The sequence below is a fragment of the Cololabis saira genome, chromosome 20 (assembly GCF_033807715.1).
Source record: "Cololabis saira isolate AMF1-May2022 chromosome 20, fColSai1.1, whole genome shotgun sequence".
Lineage (NCBI taxonomy): Eukaryota > Metazoa > Chordata > Actinopteri > Beloniformes > Belonidae > Cololabis > Cololabis saira.
The window spans coordinates 22445054-22469183 of NC_084606.1; positions in this window are offsets into that span (position 1 = coordinate 22445054).

A 24130-nucleotide genomic window follows, 5' to 3' on the forward strand; every position below is an offset into this window, starting at 1 on the left:
GATGCAGACATGGGAAGATTGCAGAATTGGGTCATGTCCAATGATCCCAATGAGGTGAAGGGTGAAGTTTAGATAAGGGAAGGGGGGGAAATGAGATATTCTGTCTTGCATTATGATCAGAATCCGATCAGAGAAGAAAAGCTTTGGCTCGCTCAGCCACAGACATTCGTAACTTATTTTTGTTGCTGATATGGAAATTTGTTCAAGCATACATAGTATGTACACTGATAATCCACAAAATTACAACCATATGGTTAGTTTTGTTAAGGTTTCTTTTGTTTTCTCAAAGCAGTTCCAGCCTGTTTTGGGTGCGTACCTCCTTTTTTGTATTATCTGAGACTGGACTTTGATAACAGATGCTTTGGGCCGTGAAGGTTATGGACCAGGATTTTTCCAACATTTTCCTTGGGTGCTTGATCAGACAGAGATCTCATGAATTTGGGGGCCTGGTCATTGCCTTGAGCTCTTAAATGCTCTCAAGCCTCTGAACCGCATGAAATTTTGGACCTGTTGGGAAAAACCTGTTATCCTTTGCACTCATTCATTATAAAAATGTGAATACATGTGCACTCCAAATTGAATGGCTGCTGGTTTAACCTCAGAGGCGCAAAACTGACAGTCCAGTCCAATCCAATAGGCTTAGTCAGTATAAAAAGGAGTCCTGAATCCTAAATTGATGCCCCAAAATAATCGTTGTAACAAAGAAAAGTATTTACCATTTGCACAGTCATTGTAAACCACACAGTTATCTGTCCAGGGTCTCACCCACTGACAGCTGGGACGGGCTCCAACAGAGACAGACGATGGATGGACTAAACTTTGATCAGATTTAATTGATTTGCTTTCTTGTCAAGATAATTTATTTAAGCAAAATTTAATCAATTTAAGCTTTTCCAGCTCAATGAAACATAACATTTGTATTGATTTTTCTTAAGTTAAAACAGGATTTTGACAACAGTACATGATGAATAATAATAATAACAAGTGACATTAGGTGATTTCTTCTTTTTTTGGTCAAATCATTACATACAGTATTATCCCTAAATAAAGCAGCCAAAGTAATGCATGGGCACGCGCAAACAAGCAAACACACACACACACACACACACACACACACACACACACACACACACACACACACACACACACACACACACACACACACACACACACACACACACCTTTCTGATGCACCAGTGTTCTTTGTGATGCTGTAGTTGTAAAGTACATAAATATTAGCAAAGAATTTACTACTCTTTTATATAACTTATACAGCTGGGAGACTGTTTCATAAGGTTATCTGTGTCTAATCTTACTCTACAGTGTGACAAAACAAAGGTGAGAACTAATGAAAGACAAATTAAAGATACTTGAGCACCTGTATTTGTAGCTCCAGGTCACCAGTAACGAATGGGTTCCAATAACTCAATGAGGCAGCCAGAGCTTCCAGGGAGGCTGTATTGAAACTTTACATCACAGACATTGATTTCTTTGAGGATTGAGAGGTCCAACCACATGGGCCATGGGGGTTGCCGTTGCCATAGCTACAGTGCCGTTTGCAATTGCAAAAAAAAGTCCTTAATTGCTTGATTAGTCTTTGAAAGGGCACTAATAACAGCATAGCGTAGTATTATGAACACATGACTTCCCTGCCAGGAACACCAGTGATATTCAAAGTCAGGCCATATCAGTACTAATCTCCAACTTGAGGCAGTTGGCAGGCTACCAATTTACTTGCCATGTGTGTTTGTCAGGTTTGTCACGTCATGCATGTATGAATGTTCAGTGAACCAATTTACTGTGATGTGGAATCGTGTGTTTTCAGAGGACTGTGTGTGAGAGAGAGAATGAAAAAAGCAGGACTTTGTGGAGTATTTCTCCCGCACGTCACTGTCTGACCTTGTTTGCTCTTTGATTATTGTTCACATATGAAATGCCAACAGCGTAACCTAATTCATGTATTCAAAATGCTGTCTTTGACATTATTTCTTTCCAAACAGTGTCGCTCCCGGCTGTCATATCACTTGGTCAGAGAGCTTTCATGGCATGTTTTTTTTCCTCTGATCCTAATCAACATCCTTTTTATATTTCATGAACTCTGTCTTCATTTTAAAAACATTGTGGTTTGCATTAAAATAGATCCACTCATAAGATCTACCATAAGTTCTCCGCTTTTTTTTTTTTAGCACATCTGCAACAGACACAAAATACTGTGCTGTCACAAAAGAAATACGAGACTTTGAATGGTCATGGTTAAGACTTTCAACGTTAAACTGAAATATTTTTTGCTACAAGTGCTGTTACAATCATTTTGGAGAGTGTCAAGTAAGATTAAACTTCATAAAAGCAAAAGAACAAAAAACATTGAACCTTGTGGGTATTAATGAGGTAAGCAGACATTGTAAGGACTCAAAGTCAACCAATAGCTCTTTTTTTATTCCTCAATACTTGAACTGCCTACTCTGAAACTGAAGTCTGGAATAGACCCGCCAGTCTGCGGCAGCATACAGTGTAAATGTCATGTTTTCCCTCGTCTACGTGGGAAAACTACACACCTTGGCCTGACCTCGCCGGAGAAAGGACAACCAGTTTCTTTAACAGTGTCGTTTATGTCAGATGGACAATCCCTGAGACAGTCTATTTTAAGTCAAAACATGATTTTGACTGAAACCTTAGTTATTTCTTTGCCAAAAAATAATCAAAGAACCAGTGAAAAATCAAAGTGTGAAGAAAAAGTATGAATTAATCGGACCCATGCAGATGAAAGTCTGGCAAATGACGGCGAATGTTGTCTGCTGTTTTGCATCTAAACTCTTCACCCCAAGGCGATACAGAATACCACACTAACACTGGATATGTTTAAACAGACGGCAACATTCAGATTACTGAGCTTATTCTTAATAACATTGTGATGATGGTGTTTACGTGACTTGAATATAATAATTCAGATTCACATACTACGGTTTATTGTCTGATTAAGAACTCATATTAAGCCTTACTCCAATGCAATTTTTGGTCGTATCCAAAGCTTAGTATCATTTGGGTTTCTCCTTTACGTGAAAAGAGTACCAACCATCTAGCTGAAAATTTAAATGTACCTCTAAGGTACATCTGGTAACCATCTGTTGGAGCGCCTTAACTCAATTCCAAAATTCTTGGGGAGCAAATCAAATCAGTCTATGCTTGTACAGAGAGCCTCTGGGCGGGCTTCAAACAATGACGACTGAGCTGATGTGATGAAATCTGGAGGTAAACAGTGTAGATGGAAGCTACTGATGCAGCGCTCATTTGAATTTGCTTTGGCGTCAACAATTAAAAACTTGGACTTAGCATTTTCTTTGAAGATTGAACAGAAGACCGCAATCAAGGAAGATGCAGTTGCTGCTTTGCTGACCCACTGTGGCAAAAGTTTATTTAAACAGTTAGAAGCAGCTGGTAGCTAAGTGGGACTTAGTGAAAACCCAGTGGTGGTTTTGTCTCCCAGTTAACTGTCCTGATGGAGGACCAGGTGAAAGAGGCAAACACATTTGGACTTTAAGACCTGCAATTTGGCATCAACAACGAGAGTGAGATTCAACATGTACAATGCCAGTTGATAGAAGGCAGCCTTGAGTCTTGGCTTTTAGGAACAAAATGCGAGACATTTTGGCCACCAAAGAAGCATCTGGTAAACACTGCTTTAATATTGAAGGTAACTATTGAAGAAGTAATCTGAACATGACCGTGCATATCTGACTAACTGTAGCCAGCTGTGTTCCACATGGTCCCTTATGTGCTCTTTAAAGCAATATTTTCAGCTAACAGTGTTATCAGCGTTGTGTAATCGCTGCCCTGTAATCTCTAAGTTGATTATGTTGTTACTACAACTCCAACATATGAAAGTCTTTTTGAAATACTTTTAGTTTTTTTGCAAGTTTTTCAAAGATATTTGTATAATGTTTGAAAAACCCCAGTATTCTCAAATTCGCCGACCAACTGCATGGAGAAGCAGTGTGATAAGCTACCGTTGGCGCCGCCCCTTGGCTTAGGAACAGCTTATGGATTGTTTTCAGATCCTACATTGCTCTAGATGTGGGTCTGATCTATCAGGCTGAATGGAGGCTGACTGGCGTATATCACAAAAAAACATGCTGCAAAGGCAGTAGCCTGAAAAACTAGGATTAATCTGTTTATATTTCTAAATTTCCAGCTAAATTAAATTACACATGGTCCCTTAATTAAAACATTTGAATTGGGTTCCAAACTTTAAACATTCAAAACGTAATGGTGCTCAAATCCAGATAAATATGCAATTATTAAGCAATATTTAAGCAAACCATAATATCTTTAAGATGAGAGTAATTATGCTGTAAGGGTTAGGTATTTATTCACATCTTAAAAGGCAAGTCAAGACTAAGGAGCTAAAGTGATGAGAGCTAGCTCTTAACCATAACCAGCTATCAATCAAAAGCCACATCTGAATTATACACACTTACATGATGTACCTCATACGACACATAAATGTACTCCTGTACAATTGCCGGAGATTGATGTGAAATCCAGCCTTAACAACCAAAACTGTTTCTGTACCAGGATGTGAATATGTTTATTTCTGCTGCAAAGTTCTGCGCACATGCCTACCATATGGTGATAGCAGCTATCCAGTAAGCTGTTCATTACTACCGCCTCATCTATGAAGAGAAAAAGATAGGCTCAGGATGACAGGAGTCTCATCAAGAGCTTGAACCAGTGCCATTGACGCCAACTGTTACAACATTCAGGTCAACATCCCCTCATCTTCTGTTTGATGTTGATTAAAAAAGCATAAAAAACACTGTTTATATGTCAGCCACAGGTACCAATACAAGTGTTGGACTTAAAGTTGGACAAAATGGACTTACAAACAGCTTCTCAGAGACTGTGTTGCTCTCTACAAATATGACCTTACACAGGTTGATATGAAGCTTTTTTATGTGGTTGATATTATTGGGTACACTGTCATCCGAGTCATGGTAATTCTCAAAGGTGGAATAAAAGGCGATTGGACTTCCTTTTCTTGGTTCTTGAAGAATGAATGTTTTTCCATAATCCCTCGATCCTTAACCTTTGAACTTGAATAATGATCCAGTGACAGATATAACAAAAACTCTACAAATCTGTTTAGATTCAAGTCTAATGACATGTCAACGAGGATCAGTGTCTATATTTGCAGTATTTGGACATCAACCCAAAGAAGTTTCTCAAAGGCTTGAATCAAAGGCAGCCGGTCTTTTCTTTTCTTGGTTCCTTAAGAACTGGGCTTGAGGAACCAAGAAAAGGAAATGAAGGTCAGTTTCATGTGAAGGAATGCATCCCCACTGAGCTTTTAGCTGCTGAGAAACGGCTAAAACTAAAGTGGTTATAGCCCAGTACTGTAAATCCCGATGCCTGCCAGCGCTCTCTGCCTCTGCCATTGTGTCGGCCCTTTTTCGCTTTGCTACCCGTGTGTCAGAACGGCTCACGTCGCCGGCATGAAGCATCTCTCCCCTGGCTGCTGTCTCTTCCTGTGAGCCTCACGCAGCTGTCTGTTTTGCTTCCTGCAACACAGTGCATCGCCTCCTCCACCCCCCTCTCACTTTGTCTTTAACCATCAACCTCTTTCTCTCACTCCTCCTCGTGTCTTGTTTCTTTTTTCCTCCATCCTCCTGCTCTCTCCACCTCGATTGTGATTTTCTATCGGCTGAATACGCGGAGCAGAGTGATGCGTTCTTGTTATGAGCAGGGAAGAGCTTAAACAAAGAAGAAATCTAAGATGGATCTTTCAGATTTAGAAAGCTCATCATTATGTTCTTGTTTTCTTTTTAGTTTAAGATTCTTTTTTTTCCTTAAACAAAAAACCCTAAAAGGAGCCATATTTTAAATTAAGGTAAGTTCAGTCAAATGGTTGAGAAAAACATTACTTTCACGGATGTTTTGTTTCTCTTTAGCACACTATATAACCTCTGTCTCCAAGTTCATTCCTGCATGTGTCTTTCTCTCTCCCTCCCCCTCTCCCTCTCTCTCTCCCTCTCTCTCTCTCCCCGGAGATCACATGTTCCACACTGTCCTCTTTTGGAGGATTAGAAAACTGCACCTCAGAACTGAACATGAAAGCCAGCAGAACTGGAAGGAGGGAAAAGGGAAAAAAAATAATTGATGGCCAGAATGATGGAAACAGACCGATTCTTGTTGTCTTAACTGAAAAATGTGTGCAGATAAACTGCAATGCAATGTTTGACTTTGTCTATAAACATCAAATACATTTTTCTAAAAGCCATGTTCTTGCACTTGCGCACACACACGCGCACACACACACACACACACACACACACACACACACACACACACACACACACACACACACACACACACACACACACACACACACACACACACACACACACACACACACACACACACACACACACACACACACACACACACACAGAGGGTTTAAAAGACTTGCTTGTGTAGAGTCAGCGCTAAACAGATGGTTTTATTTTGTATCTTTGATTTAAACACTGTGACTGCACTCGGGTTTTGTGAGTATAACACCCTGCTCTGCAGTATTTATGCTCTGAAAAGGCGGCGCCGTCGTCTCCTCAGCCACTGCCAGCATGTGTGTGTATGTGTGTTTGTGGCAAACTGACCATAATATTATATTCTCAGGATTTGTGTAGTCCAGCGCGGGAGTTGCAAGTGATAATCAGTGGCAGTCGAGACCACAGAAAAAAAGGCTTCCTATCAGAGCGAAGTCTCTACCATCAAGGCTGCACGCACTCTGCCTTGGCAGCATGATAAATGGCTCTGCTGGGAATAAGAAGTCACTTCTTAGTCTTTAGCTGTTACACCAACTGAACGGCACTGTACCCTTTTACAATGTACTGCTCTGACTCTGTATTAAAGCTCACAGGTAAATGCACTGGCTGATGATGTTATGTAACATGCAGCGATGAAAAGTAAATGCATTTCGACAAGTAGTGCGCTTGATTGTTTTTCCCAGTGCCTCACACTTCAATTTCACTCTTTTGAAGAGGGAAATAGTTTGTTTAAGAGCTATAATTACTTACTTGTAACCTTAAGAGTTCGTTCTAGTTGCATTTCTGCACTGAAACAAAGGAGAAATGTTATATTTCATCCTTGTTACCTTTGTCATTTACTCTTGCATTTCTTTTTAATTAAGCAGACCGAAACTCTTATTATTATTTTATTTAAATGATCTGTACTTAGTGAGTTCATTGTGTTCAAGTCAAAGATTTTAAGTCTAGATTCACATTAAATTTTCACAGAACCTGTGAGATATATCAAATTAAAATGGGAGATCTGGGCCTCTCTGCTTCAACTGCAGCCTCCCACAAGCCAAACTTGGACAAGCAGAAGTTTCTGAATCACCAGGGAGCCACATCCCATCATGTGCCCCGCTTTTGCAGGACTATGACTATGAATAGGAATAAGGATGGATGGATGAATGGATGGATGGAACATTTATGGAATATTTCTTTCGCTGCTGCTACAGAGCACCAGAAACACATTTGTTATCACGGTTATTTATTAGTGTGAATCTGAACCAAGTAATCATGAAAAACGTGTTGTGGAAAAGCTGCACGTACTGTACAGTAACAGTGTGCACCAGTGAGGAAAAAATAAACACAACTGTGTGCAGTCATTACACTGCCCAGCACGCTCCATGTCCATGTGCCCCTGGCTGCTAATAACCTTTAGCTAATTACCATTTCTCCTGAATCTTAATATCAGTTCATAAAGCAATGCAGCGCTAATTAGGGGAAAGAAAGTGAGATGATATCCAATTAGGGCCCCGTCTCTCATCTTTAAACAAGTCAGCGGACAAGATCCATCTTCACCTTGTGAGCCCCATAGTCTTCTGATGGTATACACTGTCAGCTCATGAAAACATGTCAATCAAAAATCAAGGATATGATGAGGACATGACTACCAGGGGGGTATTGGTGAAGTATTTCAGTCACATAAACATCTTCCAGCAGAAAATGCCATTTTCATTTCTATTCCTGTCCAAAATATTGCATGTTTGAGAGACCATTTTCAGAGAGCTACAATGCAGACTATCAATGTTTAAATAAAGTTCATAAATTGGAGAAAGGAAACAAAACAGATCAGATTTCTGTGGAATAACCAAAAGTTACAAAAGACTTGTGTGTCCTGGTGGTCATTTTCTTTATTCAGTCGAGACTGGGTTCAGAACTGAGCCTTTACGGGCCGAATCACACGTGTCATGGAGCCATCTGCCGTGAATGTGCGTCATGTTAGTGTCTTGGAGGGGCACGCCTGTCACCACCCCGAGTCGTGTTGGCCCACTGGCCTGGTCCCCGTAGACATCAGAGTAGCCGATGCAGTCATTCAACAGTGACCCTGCGGAAATGGAAACCAATGCTGGTGCAGAGAGGGAAGGCTGCAGACAGAACCAGATTTAGAGCTCTGGCTGGCCCTTATATCTATCTACCCGACACTCTGAACTGTGCAGGACCTTACGGAAAATGTTCCTTTTCTAATGTAGTTAGTATAGTTAGACATTGTAAAAAAATAAATAAATACATAAAAGGCAAGAGTATCATCAGCAGCACAGTACAAACTTCAAATAAAAGAGCACTTGGCTAATTGGCTAAATGATGCATTACAACATATGCATATCTAACTGCAGGAACTGCACCAGCATTTTGATAAATTGCAGCATAAACACTTAAAGTTCTGGTAAATAGTCAAACTAGCTAGGTCTGCTTCTGATCTGACTGATAATGAACTCATTTGAATACATTTCTACCCCGGTAATCATAATCTAATCAGAATTGACAGATCATTTGGGCCCAACCTGCATGAAACATTCATTATTACAAGCTGCAACACATGGTCAGAGCATTTTCCACATCAAACACCAGCATTTACAACTAGGAATAGACTAATGAGACGGACACGCTATACCAAACCATGAAAGGAGCTACTGCTTGTGCATTTAGCAGTCTCTTATTTACAAATAGCCCCCACAGTGTATTCTGTTTAATACACAGCATTGAATTCAGGTGAACAAAACATATATAAATAGAAAATGTATATTCAATATGTTTCTGCAAAACAGATTTGTTGAATTCACACAGGACAGCTTTAAAGCTCTCTGTTCTGCTTTTCCAAACAGCATATGGGGAAAAAATGTCATGTCTACTGACATCTTAATGTATTCGACTCCATTTTACCATTAGAAAAAACATTAACATAATTCTTCGCTTGGCGGCTGTCCAGCCATCTCCAGTATCTAGACTGATGGCAGCTTGGCTTGGCTTTCTTCACATCCCTGACCTGCATTCTCAACGGCATCCTCAACTAAGAGGGCTTGGGGCCTTTCTGAGGCAGAGGGGATTAGCCATGCAAGCACTTCCTCCATTTTGGAGATTTTGTTATTGAGTTGCACTTTGGCAATGTTAATTGCCTGAGCCTACGCAGGGTCGGAGAGGGCCACCTCCCCATTGGGATGGATCTAGCTGCTTCATCTGGACATTATATTACCTCCAGCCATGATTTGCGTCAGCAGGCATGGGTTTTAAATCCCCTTAATCACATTCAGGCACCCTGGCTGAATCAATAAAGACACCAGTCAGAGACATCATTTGTCCAACATTCCATTAAGGGGACCTCAGCTTTGGTTCGGAGTGGAAGCAAACTCCACTGCTACATGTGCGGTACAAATATAGCAGGTGTTAAGGCTGCCACGGGTCATACCACTTCATTCCAGAGGTAATTTGCTACTTGCTAATGAAAAAATGTGCTGATTTATTCTGACAGTGGAGCAAATCTGATGCGTTCTACTTGGCTCTTCTAAGGCTGACTCCACAATACACGGTTTTCAAATCACAACTTGTTTAAAAAACTGATACAAAGATAGTCTGTGAGCTGTAAAAATATGCAACATCCAGTCAGTGATGCTACCCAGTGTACTTGCTCTCACTGGACTGAGGGTATTCAGATACTGAAAATGACATTTATGGTTCAAGATTGCGGAGCCTCTGACTCAACTGGGGGCAGTAAAATAAATGTATAAAGGGAAAAAGTTATATGCGTTTCCACAACATTCATACAATACTGAGTATTCAAAATGAGGTGTTTGTGTTGGTCAAAACATCCAAAAGATTATTCTTCCCAGCTTCTGTTTTCAGATCAGTCTGTGCTTGTCGCTTTAAATGTAAATGACCCATTGCTCTGCTAGCCCCTTCCCTACTAGAGTAGGAGATGCACCTGCATGGCTACCAGCTTTGGAAACCATGTATTATATGACTCGTATCAAACATGGATAATGAGGATGCAAGAGTGTCTGGCATCCTCCCTGGTTCCCTGGACTTCTGAGGTTCTCTGAGAGCTTCAAAGCATCTTTGCTGCTTGTACTGCATGGAGTCCAGTTGGAAATAGGAAGAATGAGCAGGCTTGGAAGGTGGCTGGACTAAGTCCACCTTAGTCCAGTCAAGTTACCTCTTTTAGCTTGGTTGACTTATCTTATGCTAACCAATGATTCTAATTAATTTTCCAATCTAATATGTCCAGACATCCTTATTCTAAATGCCGATACTTAAATGACATCTGAAATGAGAGCTGCCAGAGCTGAAATGATGAGGTCCACTAGGATCAGGGAATGCTTGGTCTGCTGCTCATGTAGCTAGGCTGGTTGGAGTCAGGTGTGGGTCTTGCAAGCCTACAAACCAAGCCACGAAACTGTGTGACTATGACTCCCAGTGGGCGTCTCCTTCTTCGTGTTTCAGGTCTGGCAACGCTCATATTGGATGCTGTTAAATAATTAAATGGTTAGTCAGCATGGAAGGACCCTGAAATGATCTGAGGTGAATGTCGTTGGTCAGGAAGATCTCGCTGCTGAAAGAGGTAGAAGCTGATAAACTAGAGGCAGTCCAGCATGGTATCTTCTGGATAACCATGGCCAACAGCCTTCAAACTAGAGCAAAGATCGCTGCTTTAGGCTGCTTTGCCTCCAAACCCTCCCTGGCCATCCCAAAACTGGCTGCAGTGGTCTCTCAGTTCAGCTAACAGCACAAGCTATGTTGTCTTTACAATAACAATGATTATGCTGTTTGGTCTTGATCAACAGCTCTGGAGTCAATTATCTAACGTGATAACAAGTAGCCTATAACCCACTCAGCATGGATGTTAATACCATGTCTAAGGCTGACTGACGTGTATACTGTACATGTTTAGAAGATCATATCATTAAAAGCTTGTATATTCTACCTATATACCTACCATGTTTTTAAAACTAATTAAGAATTTGGCAATTGTGTCCTGTGTAGATAGTGAGCTTCTCTTTGAGTACTGCATTTAGAATGCACAAAACCCAAAACAGGACAGTGCTTCTAAAAGATAATCTACTTCTGTTTCATGACCACTTTACAGTTTTCAAATAAAACTGGCATTTTGTGCCAGGCTAAAAACCTTCACAAGTACAACATTCATCTGGAAAAGAAAGACATTCTAAATCAAAGTGTTTTGTTCTGATACTGCACATGCAAGGTTTATTAGAAAATTCAATTTTAGCATTCTTAGCTGAACTCAAGTGGAGATGCAGTTGCATTGCTATGGCAGTTCCAGTAAGAAAAAAACATCTTGGAAAAAAAAACATTCTTTCTCTTTGTAATTGTATTGCAGCACTGACAACTTCATTAGCATTTGCAAACAGTTACCTGTTTAAGCTTCCAGTAGACACAAAGCAACCTAAACACCCATTTGTCTCTTTTTATTTATGTTTTCATAATCAGCTCCTGAAAATATCTTGCTATACGGCAGCTAAATGCTTTTATAGTTTCACAAGCTTCAGCAGTTGCTAATTTGGTATGACAGCAATTTGGTGGACAGTTATAATTTTAAAGCTTTTCATACTGAAAGGAGCTGCACGCTAAAGCCAGAATCTAAGGTCCATAAAAGGGGTAAGAGACAGAGTTCTCTTTGTGTTTGTCACTGTGAGTGGCACAGTCATTTAATCCACTGTGCTAGTGATCTTTATTACTTCCATTACTTTTTGTACTTGAGTGGATTCATCTTTTTCTGAAGTGTGTGTAGATGAGTAATGTCTGTACATGTAGTGTGTTCCAATGCGAGTATGGGTGGGTGATGTCTGTTGCAGAGTCTGTATTTTCCCGTATTGATCCACGGTGTCGTCCCTGCACTTTGTGAGTGTATCTATCCAAGAACTGGAGCGTGCAGCGGTTTAATCTGTCAAGATGTCACTGGCACTGGACAAGAGGGAGGGAGAAAGAGGACAAAAATTTGGCGGAAAGAAGGGAGATGTCACCAAGCACTTGATGCCGGTGCGCCCAGTTGTGCATGGGACGCACACACCTGCACAGGAACACGAAGGTTGTCAGTCAGTGTCCACATGAGGAACTTGACTTCTGGCCTCTAGATCCCCACAGACGTGCCAACACAGCTCAGTGAACTGTACAACAGTCTGCTGGCAGTACACTTCTTCATACTTATACAGTACAATGGGGAACTCATGACATCATAGATAGTGGCTGCTGAGAACAAGATACTCTCCCTTTTTTTCCACGTCTAGGTGGGAGAAAAAAAAAACATTTTATTTTTATGAGTGTGTAAAGTCATAATGAACATTTTGGTGGGTCTTAGTATTAGACAAATACAGTCTCCAATGTAACCATAAATTAATGTTTTTTTAATAATGGCTTCATTATTTTGTTTTACATAAATAAATTATGCATCGTTGGTTTCCTTTATTTAACATGAATGCAGCCAAAGAGAAGAAGAAATAAAGGAAAAACAAATCTGCACAATACTAAGCACCTCACACTATTTCAGAGGGGTTAAGAGGGTAAGTTATAGCCACATGCTGCTAATCATCTACCCTTCATTAATTAATCCTCAGCTGGTTTGCAGACCTATACAAAAGCAGATGTTTTGGCACTTTGTTGGACTAGAGCACTGAGGTGTGTGTTGACACAATGCTAAGAGGGAAAGACATAGGTAGTTGTCCTAGAGAAGCAACAAGACAGTGTTTTAAAGCACCACATCAAATGCACATCAGGATGATACAACAGAAGAATCAAATGACCTGATCAAAGTCCAGAGGCAGTTAAACTGCTTTGGCAGGACTTTGTTTAGTTAAATGCACATTAAAAAAAAAACACCTCAATGAACTGAAGCTGTCTTTAAAAGAGAAATGGGAAAAGAAAATCCCCCACATCAATATGAGATACTGATAAACTCAAACAGAAACTATATCAATGTATTATTACTAGGGGTGTAACGATACACTAATCTCACGATACGGTACGATACACGATATTGAGGTCACGATAACGATACAATACGATATTATAGCAGTATTTTTTTAACAACCTTGCATGAGGAACACATGGCTGGAAAAATTTGTATTTTATTTGAAAGGCACAAAATACAAAACAATGCTGTGCGTTTGCCCTACAGTTTGTAATGCTTTATAACTGTTTAAGTTTTAAAGAGAAAGCCAGGCCAACCATTTTCCACAAACTGAACTAAAAGTAAATGTCAGGTTTGCATTATGCATCTTCAGTTTCATACAATAAAAATATTTTGCCACAAACTGAATAGTTTCTCTCATGTATGATTTGACTTTTTACTTTTCCAGAAATTTAACAACTAAAATTAAATAAATAAATAAAAGTAAATAATTACATACAATTTTACATCATAAAAAAGATTGATTCATGCTCACCTTATAAGTGTAAGAGGAGATTTATTTTTGTTAAGGTTATATATTCTTTATATTTTTTATATTCTGATGTAAATCAGGGACTATAATTAGACTAGTTAGTTTATCTGTAGTGATTAGTCTGGTTTAGATTGGGCGGAGTGATACGCCACAGTACGGCACTAGGTGCTGTGTTGATGTTCTAAAATCCTACACTGTTGAGCGGACATTAAAGTACACTCCAACTCGGAAGAAGTTTTCCCGTGTTTATCCTACTCACGACCCAAAAAAGGTTTAATTTAATAAAGTAAGGCTTAACTCTACACCAGACTTAAAAGTTAAGAGCTCAAAACCCCCCAAGAGTCTCGTGATCGGGACCGCAAAAAGGTACTACTTTCTTCTGAGCGGAGTAAGATTTTGGTCCGCGGGTCGAGGCGCGGTCGCCACGCGCGGTCGGATGCGCGTTTTTAGTCAACACAATAGATTAATATTAATAACCCAATATCGCGATACACCTTGTCACCTCCATGACACGTTTCGTGGCGTTTTTGTATCGCGAAATTTCGTGGCACAATATATTGTTACACCCCTAATTATTACTAAAGGTGGATCTACACATTATTCAAAAGGGATTTTCTTCTTTTGCATCATTTTTGTGTTTCAAAAAATGTCAAATGGAAAAAAAATCCTATGTTGTAAGTTTGTCTTAGGTACTTAAAAAGACACATGATTTTTTTAAATTACTTCTTCATATATATTTATTAATATATGTATAGAAAAAGAGGGGTTCCTAACTTTAGGATTAGTAAATACAGTTACCATAACTTTAAAATTACATTTCCCTGATTCTGCCTGCCAGCGCTGGTGTTGCCAGAGGTTCTGAGGTAACAGTTGATTCCCTAGACAGCTTCAGTGATGTCTGAGTGTATGCCGGTGAACAGCTTTTATTGGCAAACATGATAAAAGGTAAGATGATGAATTCCAACATTGCTTTAAAGCAGCAAGCTGAACCTTCTGTGTGCTTGTGCAGTTGTATAAACAACACATGAGAAAGTGTGCTCCCAGGAATGCTCAAGATGGTATTCCAGAGAGATATCACTCCTACTTCAAATGAATTGGGATGTGTAAGGTGGCTGTTAAGCAAACTTAAGTTTGATGGTATGTGACAAGGTACACTTGCAGAAAAACATGATGATGTAGAGGTCTGTAAGATTGCATGATGCTTTATAAACCTACAATTTCTGGGACATCCATAAAAAGATAGTATTTTAAGTATATTTTTAATGGAGATATATTTAGAATTAATTCATACCAGGAAAAAGAAATACTGCATATTTATAAGGCAAGAGGCTTACTTGTCCCAATTTACACAAAAAATAATCTATAACCAAGATTTTTGGTACCAAAAGCTCTCGGGTTCCATGCTTTTGGTTAGTTTGTCCTATGTGGTTACATTCAGTTTATCAGCTAAGCAGCTGTCCAATTCTGATATAATTTTAAGTTGGTCAAGATCTGATATGATGGCTCACAATAATAAATAAAGGTGTCTTATATCAAGAGATCATGTGACCAATGTCAGTGTCAGCTGTAGTAGCAACATAATATTTTTGAGAATATTTTGCAGGGCTGCCAGGGTTGCAACAAGTTCTGTTTCTCTGCTGAAAAATATGTCCTCCAGCACAAAACTAACTGTTTCCTATGTTCAGGGTTACTGGGCCAGATTTCTTCTGGCAAAAAGCAGGGTTACACCACGGATAGGTCAGCAGTCCATTGCAGGGCATGACCAGATATCAGACATAGCCAATCTTGGATATTGGATACCGAAGTGACCGTGTTTTGATTTAAAAATTTGGATTGGATTTCTGTGTTTACACAGCTTTGAAACTATCAAAACAGTCACACTGACAGGAAAACAATGGATATAGGCCAGTTTAGGCCTTCTGTCAGTAGTGTTTATGTATTCTGAGCAGCACTGACCATTTGACTGGACCCCAGGTTGCACAACTCTAAACATTATGTACTGTTTCCTATTTTCAGGGTCACTGGGCCAGATTTCTTCTGGCAAAAAGCAGGGTTACACTGCTTATAGGTCAGCAGTCCATTGCTGGGCATGACCAGATATCAGACACATCCAATCTTGGATATTGTACTCTGAAGTGACCAAGTTTTTTTTTTTAAACACTTTATTTATAGTTTTTTCCATGTTACAGAATAATTAACATTCAATAACATTTCAACCCCGCCCACCCACCCCTCACAAGGTCAGAAACAATAAGTAAAGAAAAAACAAATTAAAATGAAAATAAATTTAACGGAATTATCAAAAAAAAAGGAAACATTATATCTGTATGTAGATATGCACTCACACATACCTCGATAGACTTATATTTTGGATTGAAAGCATGACGGGGACTCTCTCAATCGTGCGCACAGATCCAGCTGGTCACTTCATATGCAGCATGTTAGGATAGTATCAAGTAAGAGATATGTTCTCAATGAATTCTATGAAGGGAGTCCAGACTTGAATAAATCTGTCCTTACGACCACTACGACTATATTTCAGCTTCTCTAGTGGGATCATAGAAAGCACCTCCTTAACCCAGTGTTTAAATGAGGGCGGTGCAGCCGACCTCCACTGCATAAGAATTAGCCTCCGAGCCATCAGTGTTAAAAAAGCTATGGCATTTAACTGCAAGATAGTAAATTGTGCGTCTGAGGGTGTTGTTCCAAAAACAGCGATTACAGGATCGGGATCAACGTTGACACCCCGTATGTGAGATATAGCCTCGAAAATCTTTGTCCAGAAGCTGTTCAGAGACCTGCATGACTAATGGTTTAACTTTTTACCACTTTGTTTGGAGGAAGAACCACGGAGGCCGGCCAAGTATCTGAGATAACAGAGTAAAAGAGTAAAAGAGTTGTCGGCTCGGTTGGATCGCGGCTGTAACGACCAAACATAACGTTCCTCAGTAAACAAACAAACACGCACACAGACGGGCGTTGGATCAAAACACGGGTTTATTAAACCACAAACAAACACTCACAGACCGGGGTCGGATCATTCATACGGGTTTTATTCCCCACTTCTCCAGCTAAACCCAGTTGCTGGCCAGCTCTCTGCGGTGCGATTAATTTTGTTGAGGAAAAAATATTAACTCTATTAGTAGCTGCAGAGGAAAAAAATAATCTCCAGAGGAAAAAAAAAATATTGCTCACGCCTCAGAGCCTCTTCAGCATAATATAGCAATTAAAAAAAAAGAATAGAGAAGTGAGAGGGATACAAAACATGTACTGTATGTTGTACTATTATACTAATTTATTGAAACTCATGGCGAGTCAAACATTTACCAAAGCAGCTGCCAAACACTCCTAAACAAGGTACCCCGGGGACGTGGGTTGTGCATAACTGAGGCAGTAAATCCTTACTAAAGAGTGGAGCTCCAATGAGGAGCTCAACTCTTTGATAGGGATTTCATATGAACCCAAACCGTTAATAATCATTATTTTCTCCATATACCACTCCCTGGCTTCCTTGTTTAAGGTATCCCGGTAAATTCCAGTTCCTTTCCAGCAGTTTAACATCTTTTTTTTTGCGTTCCGTCTGTTCACTTGGTGAAACAGAAAAGCGTCCCGTCTTCTCTCAAAACAAATGCACGCGACGGGACAGGATCTTTCCGGCAGTACGCGCTGGTGCTCATGGGAAACGTAGTGTTCTTTCTGGTAAAGCACTACCGCTTTTGTCCAAAAGATCCCACCAAACTCAACAAAAGCTGAAAGTTACGTTGTGCTGCTTTAAAATGACCAATCACTTTCTCCATGTGATTGCACACCCATCTGGAAAAACCCAGACATTCTGAAAAATGATAAAAAGATGGTAAACTTAATGGAGAGACCAAGGAATCAAGTATTTACAACATATAATCAATCAATCAATATAATCAAGTGGAAATTTTGTACCTTTTAACACACTCACTGTTAAATACTGAATTACTTAACACATTTATAGAAAACCAACAACTCCATAATACAAACAAGTCCATAATAAGTAAAAAATATAAACTCAACCAACTGGATCTGCAACTTCCCATTAAGGTATCAGAATTACCTAATCTAAACCACCCAAAATTACTATCAAAACTGTTCAGATTAATGTCCAAAATAGATAACTCAGTCTCTCTTCCGATCTCAAAATGGGAGGCTGACTTATTTCTTAACACTAATCAAATTTCTTGATCACAAATAGTGGTGAGAGAATGATCTTTGTTGGTGAGTGTATGTATAGGTTCCAGCAGACCCCTGTGACCCTGCAAAGGATAAGGCGAGTATAGAAAATGGAGAGATGGAAAGATGGATGGATGGATGGATGGATGGATAGATGGATGGATGAATGGGTGTCTGTTGTCTAACTTGGGTTTGGGGCTCTTTGCTGTTGGGCTTGTCTGGGTGGCTACTTGTTGGGGGGTTCTCGCGCTCCGTGACCGTCTCCACTTCCCCCTGCTGTCCTTGCAGCTGGGCACACCTCTGGCTGTGGGGTTCCCGCTTTCATTGGGGCGGGTGCTGGCCCGCTGGCGTCGACTTTCGAGATGGCCTCGCCCTCCAGGCAGGCTGGCCTCTTGCCAGGTGGGGGTTGTGGGCCTGGAGGGTGTGGATCTCTTGGCCACGTGATTGGCCTATGCCGGGTGGTTGGTGCTCGGCTGGGTCCTGGTCCATCACCGTGGGTTTCCTGGCTGCCTCCTCCCGTGGTCATGGGGGCCCCGCCCGGGGCTTCCCTCTGTCACCGCTGGGAGGGGGCGGGCCTTGCTGGCGGGGGGTTTCCTTCCGCCCTCTTCAGGTCCTCTTGGGGCTGTGGGTGGTCTGGGTTCGGGTATCTTCCTTGTCAACTTCTGGTCTCTCGGGTGGCGGGGTTGTGCCCTCCCTCCTCCACTGTAGTTGCAGTTCAGGTAAAGCCTTGTTTTCACTTTGCAGACACACAGTTACACAGACATACAAACCTGCTCACTCACCTACATACTCACCCCAAAGTTTTGGGGGGACAGATAATCGCAGTAGCCAAGTTTTGATTCAGTTTTAGAGACCTGAAATGGTTGCTGTTTGTGTCGCTGCCTGTTCCCGTTTCTGTTTGTTTGTTTTCTCTCTTGCAGATTCGAAAGGCTTATGTGCCCGTTGTGTTTTCAAAAAATAAAATAAAATAAAATATACTGATTATATTTCTTTGTTATGCTCTGTGTTCGATGACGGTCATAGTGCAGATGGCCAGTTGTACAGCTTTTCTCCCTGCTTTTTAATTTCCACAAGGTTCTCTGTGCTTAGCTCAGGTATGCATCCTCATGCTAAAAAAGAAAAATAAATATTGTACACACTCCTACTGCCTCTTTATTGGTTTATGACATTATTTTAAATGCAGAAAGAACAAAGTACTGCTCATTGAGGCCCAGCCTTTCAATTTCTCAACTAACAGACTGGCACAGTTGTTGCCCTCCTGTGCTGCTCTTGCACTGGTGTGAAGTTACTGCTGCCAAGAGAGAGATTTGAAGCAACACTGCCTCCCATGCAGCGATAAATACATTACTTTTGAGAAGCAGCCACCTTAATGGCCGGCTAAGACTTTAAATATAAAGCAAATATTGACACTGTGGGAATAAGTATCGGGAGTGAGCAGAGGGGGAGGTTTCTAAAAGAAAGAGGAGATTTTCAGCAGTGGGGAGAAAGAATTGTGTGTGTCTGTTTACTTTGTTGGAGGTCCATCTATAATGTACAAAGACGATTAGGTTTGAGCAGCGGCTGGGGCAGATAGACACTCAGCTGAGTGGTGAAGTGCAGATAAGGATGAATGCAAATATACAGCAAGAGTGACAGATTAACCTTGGACAAGGTTGGGCATAAATGCTTTGAGCAGGCAGGGAGCACTGCGGCGCCTGCTGAGGTAAAACACACACACTTCCACATGAATGTTCTTTTCAAAACCTAAGTGTGAATAACACATATGAAGAGCGAAACTTGCACCAACGGTCATGCACATGAGGACAAATGATAAGTGATTACTCACCAATCATGTCTTTAAGTCTTGGACCACTGTTCTCAAGCACACTGTTTTAACTGAGCGCCAACAACTAAAAGGAAGAGACACCAAGGTATTCAAGCTGCAGTATGTGTGTGTGGTGCATTCCTCTTTGTCTTAATTAAAGAGTAATCTACACACAGCTGTGGGAGATTTGTAGGGTTCTAAATTTTGGGAGTCAAGACTAACATTAGAAGCTCCCTTCTTTATTAATGATCAAAAACGTATTTATGAGACTCTAGTGTTATTCTGAAATAGAAGCACTCGATTTCTGTTTCTTAACTACAGATCATTACAGTATGGTTATTTTTAACTGCTAAAGGCAAAAAATGTCATTCCTGGTATGACAAGTGCAGGTATGAGAGTTTTTTAAAAAACAAGGGATTGTAAATAGAACATATTATTCTGGTGTAATTGAGTCAGTTTACTTGATGAGAAATCTTTAATTTTGAAGCTCCAAATACAATTTAAAGAAAAAAAGCTGTACCAAAAATTGAACCAAAAATTGTAGGCGACGGTCTGCACACATTCGGCCATACAGTATGTCATCAAAGGCTGTTTTCATATATTATTTTCATTTAATCCAGAAGTCTGCTGAGCAAAGGCTGACTAACCCTAGAAAAGGAGCACATTTTTTCTATCTTAACACTTTTGTTGCACCTAACTGTCTGGGGCACACTTTTTATAATCATATGAAAAATGAGCAGAAACTTTTTCGTAGCATGTTACACAAGCAAGCTTCACCAGTCAGATCAAAGCATCCCTTTAGTGAGGTTCACAGTGCAAGATTTTCATGCCACAATTTAGCATTAAACTAGTGGTAACCCAACTGAGCAAGTTGTATACGCTTCAAATTTGGAATTTGTGAGGCTAACCAACAAAACTACAGAGACTTTGATTCAATATCTAGCAAACAAGACACTAAAGGAGCTGGTAAGGGATGACTTGGTAACTAAATGAGCAGCTAGAGTCACTGTAGGAAATACTTTTTACACAGTATTTCTTTAGCAGAATTTGGTTAAATTGTGCCATAAATGCTCATTCCATCTTAACGATTTCAGCATGGTATATCATAACAAAGCTGAGAGGGAGAAGTTGTCAAGAAAAACAAACTTTTAATTTCAATTATCAGGTGAGTAAAACATTGATTCACCAGAAGTCTCTAGCCTAAGTAATGCCTACTGTACATGACAACTCTTTAAAGGCAAATGACGACGTGATACTTTTTTCGCCATATATAGAGGTTATAGCTCATAACCAGATACCAGCTGCCTGTGTTTTGCATGTCTGCAACTAACTAAGAGCAACAATGCTAAATTAAAGCTGCAAGAAGCGATGAACCGGCCTTTGCGCATGCAATTTGCACCAATTATGGTCAAGGACTCAAAACCATGTCCAATGACACCACCCACGAGTCTTTGTCAAACCATTCAAAAGTTATTGCAGAAAATAGGAACTATCACATATCGACCAATCAGATGAAGGGGCGGGGCTAATTTCACCAATTAAGGTGAAGGAGTCAAAGCCAAGTCCGATGACACCACACACGACTCTCTATGTCAAACCATTCAAAAGTTATGGCAAAAAATAGGGACTATCAAATATCGACCAATTAGAAGAAGGGGCGGGGCTAATTTGAACCAATTATATTCAATGACTCAAAACCGAGTCCGATGACACCAGCCACGACTCTCTATGTTAAACCATTCAAAAGTTACGGCAGAAAGTAGGAACTATCAAATATGGACCAATCAGATGAAGGTGGGCCGCGCTTTTTGGCGTCTAGCGTCACCACGGTAACGCTTTTGACTGAGAAAAGTAATGCACATCGTCGCAGGATTGAGACGCACATTTTGATGTATAACACACCTGGGTGCACGTTACGGTTCGGGCGAAGAAGCGGCGAAGAAATGGCATAAATTGCGCCAAAATTACACGATTAATTCAAAATGGCCAACTTCCTGTTCGGTTTCGGCCATGGCTCCAAGAGACTTTTCTTTAAGTTGTGACATGATACAGGTGTGTACCGATTTCCGTGCATGTACGTCAAACCGTATTGTGGGGCTTGAGGCACAAAGTTTTCTAGGGGGCGCTGTTGAGCCATTAGGCCACACCCATTAATGCAAACCATTAAATATAACATTTTTCGCCAGGCCTGGCTTGCGTGAAAAATTTGGTGACTTTTGGGGCAGGTTTAGGGGGGCAAAAAGGCCCTCATTTCGTCGGAAGAAAAACGAGAAAAAAAAAAATTCCTACAGATACAATAGGGCCTTCGCACTGTAAGTGCTCGGGCCCTAATAATCCGAAATATGAATCTTCAACATTACAGCTGACAAATATTCAAATAAAAGATTTATAAAAATGCATGTCAGTGGTGCATATATAAACGAGTTTCTATTGAAAACAAAGACAATGAATTCAAGACGACGCATCCGTAGCCCAACTGTTTCACAGCTCGGAGATGATCTTCTGCATACCTCGGCTTGCAATGATTGGTGATTTGAGTTACTGTTGCATGTCTCAAACCAGTGTAAGCCCTCTGCTCTGTCATCAAGCATTAACAGGGCTTTTTCAGCCTGAGAACTGCCACTCAATGGACCTGGGACTTGATGATTGGGCCGGAGCTTCGGGAGCTGCATGCTGGCCTGCGGTTCCCACCCCTGGTCATCCCGTTGCTGCTTCCACCTGCCTGCTGTGCTGTTGCCGTCCCTGACCCACCAGTCTGGCCCTCGGCAGGAGGGCCCCCCCTTATGAGCCTGGTCCTGCTCAAGGTTTCTTCCCTCCTAAAGGGGAGTTTTTTCTTGCCACTGTTTGGCTTAAGGTTTTTCTCCCACTAGGGGAGTTTTTACCTGCCATTGTTTATGTAATAACTGCTCGGGGGTCATGTTCTGGGTATGGGTCTCTGGAAAGCGTCTAAAGACAACTTTTGTTGTATTAGACGCTATATAAATAAAATTGAATTGAAAATTGAATTGAAAATGTTCCGCTTTTTTTGGACCATTCTTTATAACCCCCAGAGATAACTATGTGAAAATAATTTGTTTCTTGAATAATCAGACCAACTTGTCTGAGACCAATAACGATGTCATGCTTAAACTAATTTAAATCACATTTCTTGCCTAATCTGAATCAGTTGTATCTTCAGCAGGTTGTCTTGATCATGTGTTCCTTAATGCACTGACTTGCTGCCATGTGATTGGCTGATTAGATATTTATGTCGATAGAACAGGTATGAACAGCATGGTATTGCACAATTATAGCTTGTGTTTGAAAATTGAATGCTTTAAGGAAAACATGATGCAAGCCTACATGCAGCGTTTACTCACATCCTGCTATTACGTCCCATTTATTTTCTTGGAAATATGATTGTGCACGGCTAACTAACACACTGAAAATGAACAATACCAGTTCTTTCCCTTTCTCTTGCTCTGTCTCTTTTTATTCTTTTCCAGTGCTTTGACATCATGCAGAGAAACAGTATCTAGGAGCAGGTAAAAATAGGGCAGCAGTGGTAGGAGACATCAGGTTGTGATGTGCTGAGCAGATGGAGAGAGGAAACAGTGAATGCCAATAAAAAAGATGGTTTTGGCCTGGGTGGCTCTTACTTTACTGCATTTGTCATGCTGCTGTTCGCCGAGTTCTTTTAAGGTGAAGGAACATGAAAACCTGGGTCATTGTCTGTGTGTATGTGTAGTGGTGGGGGGGGCCTGTTTGGGTGACTTAACATTGAGCTGAATGCTGCGGTATCATTTTTAATCTGAGAGTGGAAATATGCTACCAGAGATTGATTGAAAGAGTAAGACAGGACAATGGTTGTACTGAATGTAACATCTTTCATGTTAGAATGTTTGATTAGAAATGCAGCAGAATGATGAAGTAATTTGTGTACTTTCTTACTCAGGAAAGTACATCATTCATGCCATCCAACTATAAATTCTGGTTTTAATGGATGCAAATATAAATTAATAGCACTGACTTATTTGTAATAGTAAGGAAGCAGTTTTGTTAAAAAAAATGTCTTAACTTAAAAACGATGAAAAATGAATGCTCTTAACTTTTAACTCCGGAGCCATGTAATTTAAAAACTGTTGCAAATCATCTGACCTCATTGCATCAAACAATTAATTTATATCTACATATCCTGTTAAATGTCAAGGCTGTTTTTGATTCCACTGATCTTGCCATTCTTTTACAGATGTTTGATCTGATTTTGCCATTGGGTTTTTACTAGGGTTGTTCCGATCAAGATTTTTTAGCTCCTGATCCAATCCTGATCACTTGAGCATCTGCCGATCCCGATTTTTCCCGATCCGATCACTTTTTTTGGCTCCCGATACAACTCTGATACTTTTTCCCAATCAGAT